This window comes from Chelonoidis abingdonii, chromosome 4 (assembly GCF_003597395.2).
Source record: "Chelonoidis abingdonii isolate Lonesome George chromosome 4, CheloAbing_2.0, whole genome shotgun sequence".
NCBI lineage: Eukaryota > Metazoa > Chordata > Testudines > Testudinidae > Chelonoidis > Chelonoidis abingdonii.
The window spans coordinates 95,908,628-95,919,474 of record NC_133772.1 but is presented as its reverse complement, the minus strand read 5'-3'; the positions used below and the strand labels follow the sequence as shown (position 1 = coordinate 95,919,474).

The window sequence follows — 10,847 nt, the reverse complement described above, 5'->3', positions numbered from 1 at the left end:
GGGGGGAATGATTTATTTCCCTTTGTTGTAGACTCAGGGCATCTGAGTCTTTGGGGGTCCCACAGGGAAGTTTTGGGGGGCTCAAGTGACCAGGCACTGATTCCTGGTTGGTGGCAGCCTATCAGATCTAAGCTGGTAATTAAGCTTAGAGGGGTTCATGCTAGCTTCTCAGGTTATGAACGCTAAGGTTCAAATCTGAGTAGGAAGCTACGACAGGGCGGAATTTTGCTGGGGGGGCGGCAGGCGGCTCCAGTGGAGCCGCCACAGTCGTGCCTGCGGAGGGTCTGCTGGTCTCGTGCCTCAGGTCGACCTGCCGTAGGGATACCTGCGGCAGCTCCACCGGAGCCGCGGACCAGCGGACCCTCCGCAGGAATGCCTGCGACAGCTCCACTGAAGCCACAAGACCCGCGCACTCGGCAGCGAAATGGCCCGGTGCCAGAAACCCTGGCACCGGTCCTGGAAGCAATGTGTTTAAATTGCAGCAAGGAGGTTTAGGTTGGACATTAGGAAAAACTTCCTGCTGTCAGGGTGGTTAAGCACTGGAATAAATTGCCTAGGGAGGTTGTGGAATCTCCATCCTTGGAGATTTTTAAGAGCAAGTTAGACACCTGTCAGGAATGGTCTAGATAATATTTAGTCCCACTAGGAGTGCAGGGAACTGGACTGGATGACCTCTCAAGATCCCTTCCAGTCCTGTGATTCTTATTCTGATTCAAGGATGCAGCCAATCAGAATCTGCAACACAGATCCCCAGAAGGAGGGCTGCAAGACTACTGATCTGAGAAACTGAAATCTGTGTAACTAACTGGTACACACATCAAGAGGTGGGCTGTGGGAACCTGCGAAAGGCTTGTACTCGAGGGGCAAAACAATAATTCTTCTTAATAAAAGGAGGCCCTTACAAGTTTAAAGTATTCTAGGTGGAGAGTAGCTTCTTAAAGAAGCAGCTGGAGGAGTAGAGGGTGGTGTACCTGCAAGACCATGCTGTACCACAAGAAGGCATCGCTCCCATCCATAGTCACTGCTTCCTGATACTAATTCAGCCCTGCAAGAATTTAACAGCCTGAAGCTCTGTAGTCTTCACAATCCAAGTATCATACAAAGAAGGCTTAAATATCCTTTAAACACACTCGGGGGGTGGGTGGGCGGGATTCTAGAGTCTGTGAAGAGGCTGGGAGAGAAAGGGGTTAACCTTTCCCTCTCTAGAGGAAAGATTGTTTGCCCTGACTTGAGAGATGTGCAGGGTCACAAGGGAAACCAGCTGTAAGGGATAAACCAACTTTCTCCTCCCCCTCCCACCAACATACTACAAGTGGGATGTGCTGAAGGAAGGGCTGATTCTGGTGTTAAGAGGTAGCATCCCCAGAAAGAGGGTCAGCGAGCCCTAGGGAACTGAGGAGTTGGCTAGAGGCGGGCCATGCTTTGGAGTTGGCTGAAGCAAGCAATGTCTTATTGCTTTTCTCTGGTTGAGGTGAATGACACTCACATCTTTAAGAACATGGGCCTGTTCAGAAAGTTACAAGCAGAGACTTCCTTTCCTGACCCAGGGGATTGCCACTGGGAATGTTGAAATGCCAATACTGATCCTGGGGGACCCAGCCTACTGCTAGCTCATGAAGCCGTACACTCGACACCTCAACAGCACCAAGGAGAGATTCAACTACTGGCTCAACCGGTGAAGGGTTACTGGATTTGCTTACTCAAAGATTGGATCTTAGTGATAAAAATATGCCAGTGGTTCTAGCTGCCCGCTGTGTCCTGCAAAATATATGTGAAGGAAAAGTGTCCACCAGAGTGGAGGGGCTGTCTGCTGAATTTGAACAGACAGATACAAGGGCTATTAGAAGAGCTCAGCATGGAGCTATTCAGCTCAGGGAGGCTCTCAAAGACCATTTTAACAGTGAGACAGAGTAGCATGTGGTGGTGTGGTATGCTCTGCCTGGCTATGCTCTTTCTTGGCCTGATAGGAATCATGTGGTGCTTGCTGTACCTGAAGGAATAGAACATTGTCAGTGCAGTTATTTAACGTTGTTTGTGAATGAGCCTATGAATTGTATGATACTGTATAGTAACAGGTAACTGCTTTCAGAACTTCTCAGCACTCAGCAGCATATGTTATGAGCTAATAAAGACAAATTATGTTCCCAATAAAATTTTATTCTGTAACCATCAGTGCAATTTTAAAACCTACATTACAAACTTAATCTATGAGAACATTCATGTTCATTTTAGCTCCACGTACACCAACTGTGGCTTTCATGAGTCAGTATGTGAAGCCATGATTGTCTTTAATGTCACGTGGAGTGGTGGGGTAGTGGCGTGACCCCTGATGCCATGTGCAGTGTTGAGGGAGCAGGGTGGAGGTCCTGATATGGAGCTCTCAACAGATTGTAGAGCAAGGTGAATCTGGGATTGTTGAACTTGTGGGTCCTCCAGAATCAGTAGCACCTGTCTGCTGCCTGAGAAGCCCCATTATGTCCTGGTGCATCTCCCTCTCCACTTTCTTCTGGGACTCCTGGGCCTTTCTCCTCTCCACTCTTTCTTAAGGCTGTTGGCAATTCATCCTCCTAGGCCCTGTGGTCTCCTGCAATGTCATCCTGAGTCCTTTTTTTTTTTTTTTTTTTTTTTTTTTCCTCCCCCTTCCCCTTCTCCTCATTTGGCTCAGATGTTCTACTGGTGTGGAGGGGAAGACCTAAGGCTGCAGTGATAGCACAGAAGATAAAACAGAGGTATTGTGAGCACATTCACTAAAGAAAGCAAAACTCAAGATGCTGAACTCACTCCCCTGAATTTTTAGTCACTATGTTCTCAATTCTGCTTGGGCCTGCTTGTGCACAACACTAGTCATTGCACCAGCCACGCTGAGTATGGCCCGCCAGGGTGGGGGATAGGAGAAATGAGGAGGGAACGCCTCTGTTGCATGCTTCTAGTATATAGGACAGTTGCACTGAATACTGGCACCACTTTCCATAGGTGGTGGTGACTTTAATTGATCTCTCATTCTTGTTTTCAGAGTGGAGAGAGGTAAACAGTGGTGTCCCCCAAGGGTCTGTACTGGGCCCAGTCCTATTCAACATATTCATAAATGATCTGGAAAAAGGGATAAACATTTTCAGATGGTACCAAACTACTCAAGATAGTTAAGTCCCAGATGGACTGCAAAGAGCTACAACAGGATCTCTCAAAATTGGGTGACTGGGAAACAAAATGGCAGATGAAATTCAATGCTGATCAATGCAAAGTAATGCACATTGGAAAACATAATCCCAACTATACATCTAAAACAGTGGGGGTCTAAATTAGCTGTTAACACTCAAGAAAGAGATCTTGGCATCATTGTGGATAGTTCTCTGAAAACATCCACTCAATGTGCAGTGGCACTCAAAAAAGTGAACAGCATGTTGGGAATCATTAAGAAAGGGATAGATAATAAGACAGAAAATATCATATTGCCTCTATATAAATCCATAGTATGCCCACATCTTGAATACTGAATGTAGATGTGGTTGCCCCATCTCAAAAAAGATATATTGGAATTGGAAAAGGTTCAGAAAAGGGCAACAAAAATTATCAGGGGTATGGAACAGCTGCCATATGAGGAGAGATTAATAAAACTGGGACTTCTCAGCTTGGAAAAGAGACTAAGGGAGGGGATATGACTGAGGTTTATAAAATCATGACAGGTGTGGAGGAAGTAAATAAGGAAGTGTTATTTACGCCTTCTCATAACACAAGAACTAGGGATCACCAAATGAAATTAATAGGCAACAGATTTAAAAAAAACAAAAGGAAGTATTTTTTCACACCATACACAGTCAACCTGTGGAACTCCTTGCCAGAGTATGTTGTGAAGGTCAAGACTATAAGAGAGTTCAAAAAAGAACTAGCTAAGTTTATGGAGGATAGGTCCCTCAATGGCTATTAGGTAGGCTGGACAGGGTTAGTGTCTCCAGCTTGTGTTTGCCAAAAATTGGGAATGGGCAACGGGATGGATCACTTGATGATTACCTGTTCTGTTCATTCCCTTTGGGGCACCTGGTATTGGCCACTGTCGGAAGACAGGATACTGAGCTAGATGAACCTTTGGTTTGACCCAGTAATGCCATTCTTATGATATTATGAGGGTAACAAAACCAGAGAGCACACTGCCTTTGAGCTCGATGCTGCTGGTGTCTCAAAGCCACGCAGGCCCATATGCTGCTAGCCTGCGTGTTGCAATGGTGCCTACTGAAGTTATCGCTGAGTGGCGGGGAAAGCATGTTACTGCAGTGGAAGAAATAAGGCAGCCCTCCCTAGACAATTTTGGCAGAAGATTGCAGAGTATCTCCACAGAACTTTCATTGATCTCAGGATTCTAGGGACTTCCTGTACATAAGCAAACTGCTCCACATGGCACCCACTCCCTAACTTTAGAGAGGAATGAAAAACAGATAGCTGCTCTACCTCTCTTGGTTGTACCACTGCCTCGTCTAGCACAAGTGAATTAATATAAAAGTCAAGATTCTGTCCTGCTACTTTGCAGGGGGACAATCTTGTGGATGACAATTTATCTACATTCTTACCTGAGGTTCCTTCTCTTGCATTGGGCTCAGTGGCTGGACTGTGATAACAAAAAGGTCCTGGTTTACCATGGAGCTAGATCCCTTCATTGCCTGTCCCCCATACTCCTCTCCTTCCTCATCCACCACTTCCTTCTACTTGATGTTCACGACAGGGGCTTGTGACTCAGGCTTCTTGGAGGTATCCACAGTGCTGTTGGGGATGGTGGGGTCTCTGCTGAGGATGACTTGAAGCTCTTAGTAAAAGTGGTAGGTCTGCAGCTTGGCCCTGGATCAATTATTGACCTTCTGATATGCCTGATGCAGCTTCTTGACTTTCATGAGCCACTGCTGCTGGTTCCTATCATAGCCCTTCTCCTGCATCCCCTGTGCAATCTGCTTGCAGATGTTGACATTTCTACAGCTGATTCAGAGCTGTGCCTGCACAGCCTTTTCTCCCCACAGACCCAGGAGATCCAGTATCTTGTGTCTACCCCAGACAGGAGCATGTTTGGAGTGTATAGCTGGCATGGTCAGCTGGACAGTTGTGCTCACCAAGCCAGGCAATCAGGAAAAGGAATTTCAAACGTTTGTGGGACATTTTTGGGGTGGAGGGGAGGTTGGTTGGGCTTCCAAGTCTCTGTGACACCTGGGCAGAGGAGTTCACAATGGTGACCAGAGCAATTAGAGTAAGGCATTGTGGGACAGCTGCTGGAGGACAGCTAGTCATGTTAACCCTAACCCAGTGTCTACATTTGTGCCGCAGTGACCAAAGTACATTGACTATGACACTACACCACTTGGAGAGGTAGTGTTACTATGTTGGCATAATGGGGCACTTACAATGGTGAGAGACAAATTTAAGTAGAAACATGCACAGTTAGGTCAACATAGGTTGATGAAAGGCAACTTAATTTTGTGGTGTAGACAAGGCCTCGATAAACAAGACAGAGGAAAAGGATGTAACTAACAAGCTTTTTGAACAATATGGAAGGCAGCAAATGCCACAGTTATGTCATTGTTTTTCTTTCTAGGGGGTGGAGGGATACATGGCAGGAGGAAGCCTTTCTGGGGAAAAAATAGTTAAGAGACAAAGAAGGGCAGTTAGGGGTAAGTGGGGTGGGGAAAGAAAATGGGATGGACAGGGGAAATGAGGTTGAGATGAAGATAATGGGGGGGGGGGAGGGGTGTGGAACAGAGTGTGAGCAAATTGCCAAGCAGTGATGGGGAAAATACTAAGAGAAAACTATTAAACAGTTGGACAGAATGTTGTCAGTGTCTAAAGGTGCCTGTCTCAGCTGCTTTTCTCAGCTCCTGGGGGCTGAATTTCTGGATGGCCTCTCCCAGCAGTTCATTTTTGAGTTCACATCCTAGCGCCTAGACTCTCTTCTGCATGGTTCTGGGTAACCTGGCTGTGTTTAAGCTGCCCTCTCCATGATCTCTGCTCCTATTGGCTGAGGTCCTGCCAGGAACTGTTAATCTGAGTAGCTATTGTGGTGAGACCATTAAATCTGCAAAATCATATATTTTATCAGGCCAAGATTCTCAAAAGCACCTAGTGATCTTGAGGTCCCAATTTGACAGCATAGACCTGATTTTCAAAAAGTGCTGTACCCTTAAGGCATGTCTACACTGTAGTTAAAAATCTGTGGCTGGCCTGTGCCGGCTAATTCAGGCTCAACCGGCTGTTTAATTGCCGTGTAAGCTTTTGGGGCTTAGGCTGGATATGGGGCTAGGACCCTGTGAGGTGGGAAGCTTCCAGAGTTCAGGCTGCAGCTAGAACCCATCTACACTGCAATTAAACAGCTCCTTAGCCCAACCCTGGGTCAGCTGACATGGACCAGCCATGGGTGTGTAATTGCAGTGTAGACATACCCTTCGGGTGAAATCCTGTCTCCACTGATCTCAGGAGCCTTCTCATTCTCTCCAGTGGAGAGTGGAATTTCCTCCCCGGCCTCTTAAAAAAAGGCCCTTGAAGGTGTCTGAAGTTTAGCTCCTAAAATTATTAATCCCTTCTGAAAATTTAGACCAAAGTGCTTGTTTTATTTCTTGTCTACTTCTAACTTCTTAGATCTATTTTCTTGAAACGAAGTGGGTGAGGTAACATTGGACCAACTTCTACTAGTGAAAGAGACAAGCTTTTGAGCTTACAGTTTTCTTGCAAGTCTGAGAAAGGTACGCAGTGTGACAGTTAAGTACAAGGTGAAACAGATAGTTTAATATAAGTAGTCTGACACATATTATAATAGAGTATTGAAGGGGAAGTGGCCAGTTAACACCTCATAGGACAAAAAAGGGGGGTTAGTGGCTTACAGATTTGTGTAATAAGCATTAAATTCAGTGTCTTCAGTAACACCAAGACTTTTAGGGTCTAGCAGTGTTATGAATTTATGCTCACAGGCTTTGTCTCTTGAAGGGATTGTGCAGGTTTCCTTTGACAATGAAGACTGAAAGGTCAGATATGGAGTGATCACTTTGTGAAAACTATTCACCCACAGGTGCAATGCATGGTGGGTTTTTGTCTTTGATCACTTTGCTGTGAGTTCATTGCTAATATATGGCTTGGATGGGCTAGGCAGAACTGCAAAAGTTTTATTCCATTTTTTCAGATCAGAGCTCCCTCTTGTGTGTGTCTTGACTAGTGCAGTAAACTGGAATTATTCTCATTTGGGTTCATGTTATTTGTGTGTCTTTAGCTTGTTTTAAAGATTATTTCTGGAATCAGAAACTTAATGGACATGTTAGTGAATAATCACTAACTAGTTACATTTGAAAATGCTTATGTAATTTAGGGGGTGCTGATCTGAAGTTTATAATTTTCTGCTATAAATTCTTACAGGCTGGAAACTTCTTGATTAGTCTCCTAATCCAGCGGTTCTCAAACTGGGTCAAGACCTCATTTTCATGGAGCAGCTAGGGCTGGTGCTAGTCTCACTGGAATCCGGGGCTGAAGCTAAACCCAAAGCCCTGCCACCAGGAGCTGAAGCCAAAGACCAAGCAAGGGCTTCCACCCTGGGCGGCAGGGCTTTGGCTGCAGCTTCAGCCCCCCATCCCAGGTGGTGGGGCTTTAGCTTCAGCCCCACCTGGTGTGGCTCAGGCTACCACCCCACTGCCTGGATCTCAAGCTCTTGAGCTTCAGCTTCAGCCCCTTCCCTCCCTTGCTTCAGCCCTACGTGCGGGGGGCGGGCGGGAGAGGCATATAGTAGTTTTTATTGTCGGAAGGGGTCATGGTGCAATGAAGTTTGAAAACCACTGTGGACCTAATCTAGCAGGTACAATCAGAAGTAAGAGATGTAAAACATACAGCCCATTTCCCTGTTAATGCAGGATTGTTTCCTGTAATTGGTCTGATATAATTTTAGCTTTTGCAAGCAGCGGGACTTGCACCATTTCTGTTAGTAGAATTCCGCACCCTAACAGAACAGACTGAGAAACCTCCCAAATGTAGCCTGACGTTCCTTTTTTTTTTGGGGGGGGGGTTCCACTTTATTTCTCAGTGCACCATACTAGTCTTCCTTGTTGTTTACAACTTTAAGTAGTTGTAGACCCATTTCTCTCTCAGCCATAATTGCTTAGCCAAGCTATACATATATTTCCACAAAAATTCAGCCTAAGGTACACCACTAGCATGTTGAAACCTAAGCTCAAATGGTCATAAGCAAAGTTATGAAGGACTGAAAACCAGGTCTTATCTGGAAAGTGTCAGTCAACCTTAACTAGAGGTGGTACTTCAGTGTTGCCAGTAATAACTCTTGCTCCCTCCAGCCTCTCATTTCTAAAGTGTTTGCCATAATGTGGTTACCAGAACTACCTACAATATCCCAGATGTGATTGTACTGGAGCCATATAGAGGAAATATTGCTTCTTTTCTCTTTGCTATCCATTATTGGCCCTAGGCCTTTTGAGCATTGCTGCTTCCTAGGTTTCTCCTTCCCATTATGTCTTGGGATCCCCTCCAGAATGTTGGCTTCAATTTTTTTCCAAATCTCTCTTCCATTCTTACCTTTTTTCCTCCTAATTTCTTGTACTCTAGATTTTTCTGTTCTGCTGGGTGTTTGCAGCTCCACAAGTGAGTGTAACTTTATTTGTGCCCAACCCTGGTGGCATTTGCTCCTCCAGTAGCTAATATGACAATGTGTTGTTGCTGGCCTTTAGAGTAAGTCCCACTATCCTCTTAACAGGGCACAGAGGAGCTCACAATTCTCAGAGCTATGGAGTCAGGCCGTGTGCAGCCTCAGGAAGACACCACTGTATTAGTTAATTGATCTGTTCATATTTGCTATGTTAGCTTTGCAATCAGAAGGGCTTGTAATTGGGGCCCATGTCTACAAAGAGATTTAGGTACCTAAGTCTCAGTTTAAGGTAGGGTGACCAGGTGTCCAGTTTTCAACTGGAACACCCAGTTGAAAAGGGATCATGTCAGCACCACTGCACAACAGAACTGGCAGGCTCCCTGCTAGCCTCCATGCCATGCCTTGCAGCTCCTGGCAAGCAGCCAGCTTTTCCAGCTCCTAGGCTTAGGAGTGGCCAGGGGGGTCCACGCGCTGCCCCACCCCGACCGCAGGCACAGCTCCCATTGGCTGGGCAGTACCAGATTTACCATGGCGCTGGGCCCATGGTCCAAAGGGGTCCCAGCCCGGCCGGCCGGCTCTCCCCCTCCGTGGGGGCAAAAGCTTAGTGCTGCCAGGTCCTGCTGCAGCAGGGCAGGCTCTGCCGGCAGCCAAGCTCCTCCCCCACCTCTTTCCTCAGCATGCTGTTCCCTCCTCCTCCCCTTCCCCACCGCCAATCAGCTGCTTGCTGGCAGGAGGGAGGAGGAGAAGCAGAGCCTTAGAGGCAAGGCCTTGGGGAAGGAGCTGGAATTGGGGTATACCACTTGTGTGAGCACCTCCATGACCCCAGCTCACACCCACAGCCCTCTGCACCCCCCATACACACCCAGCCCCGTCCTGACTCCTCTCCCCCCTTCACACGCCCCCAGATCCCTGCCCTGACTCCTGTACTCCCCAACACAGACCCATCCCCCTTCATATACCAAGCTCCTGCTCTGACTCCTGCACCCCCTCACACACTCAGCCCCACCCTGACCCCTGCACCCCCCATACCCTGGGCCCCCTGCCCTGACTCCTGAACCCCCCCCCACTCCATCCTGAGCACCAAACGTGAGCTCCTGCTCCCCGCGCATTCCCACCTGCACCCCTCACACCAAACAGGAGCTGCCCCAGGTAAGCGCTCCACACCCAACCCTAAGCCTGCTCCCTCACCCTTGTTCCTGTCCAGACCCTGCATTCCAATTTTTTTACAATATTTGGAAAGATCATTAAGTGGTCCATCAAGACCCTCTGCAATTTTCAAGTGGTCTGTAGCCTTCTCCCTACCCCTGCATCCCTATCCACCCCCCATACCTCTCCTCTCTCCTTCACTGCCCCCTCTCACTCCCACCCTGCTCTCGTCCTTGGCCTCTTTCCCTCCCCATCCTCTCTCCTCCTCCCCCACCCCCCTATCTTTTCTCTTCCAGTCCACCTTTCTCCCTTTCCAGGTGGGTGATTTAGGCAGCCCCTGGAAGAGTGGAGTCCTCCCAGGCACCATCATAATCAGAGAGAGAAAATAAAAAAGCAATAAAACCACACAACAAAGCTCAGCCAGCAGCCTGGGGCCCAGGCAGAGCACAGCCCCCTCAGTGCCAGGTGGCCAGCCTCCAGCCCTTCACCCTGGGGCCCAACCTTCATGCCAAGCACAGCAGCACTGCAGCCCCCTGGGCGAGGGGCCTGCTGGCATAGGCAGTCTCCTGCAACTAGGGTGACCAAGCAATGGAGGGAGGGGGGATGGAGTGAGCAGGGGTAGGGCCTCAGGGCAAGAGGCGGGACAAGAGTGTTCATTTTTCTGGAATTAGAAAGTTGGCAACCCCAGTTTAAGGTTTCACTGCAATTCACAAAACCCCCATTTGGCTACTGCCTAAACTAACTCGGTGCCTAAATTTCGACTTTACAAGTTCTCTACTTGCTGAAGTTTCTGCCCCTGAGCATAGGCAGAGTAAGGGAGGAATGTCTGTCTCCTGCCTAAAGCCCAGCACAATTCATGAACTGGAGGAAGATGGGCATTCATGTACTCATGCGGCCCATCAGTGACTGCCAGTAGCAAAAATGAACTGCTGGAGATGGGATGCTAGATGGGGAGATCTGAGTTACTACAGAGAATTCTTTCCCTGGTATCTACCTGGTGGGTCCTGCCCACATGCTCAGGGTGTTACTGATCGCCATATTTGGAACCTGAAAGGAATTTTCCCCCAGGTCAGGCTGGTAGAGACCCTGG

The 10,847-nt window shown here is 47.7% G+C and overlaps 1 long non-coding RNA gene across 1 annotated transcript; it reads right to left on the bottom strand.

The window, feature by feature from the left end:
• Window positions 1–2,639: 2,639 nt before the first annotated feature.
• Window positions 2,640–5,410, bottom strand: LOC142046658 (uncharacterized). Its single transcript, XR_012655664.1, has 2 exons — window positions 4,563–5,410; window positions 2,640–2,698 (listed from the first exon to the last, which is right to left on the bottom strand). It is a non-coding gene; the product is annotated as an uncharacterized LOC142046658 (long non-coding RNA).
• Window positions 5,411–10,847: the final 5,437 nt, after the last annotated feature.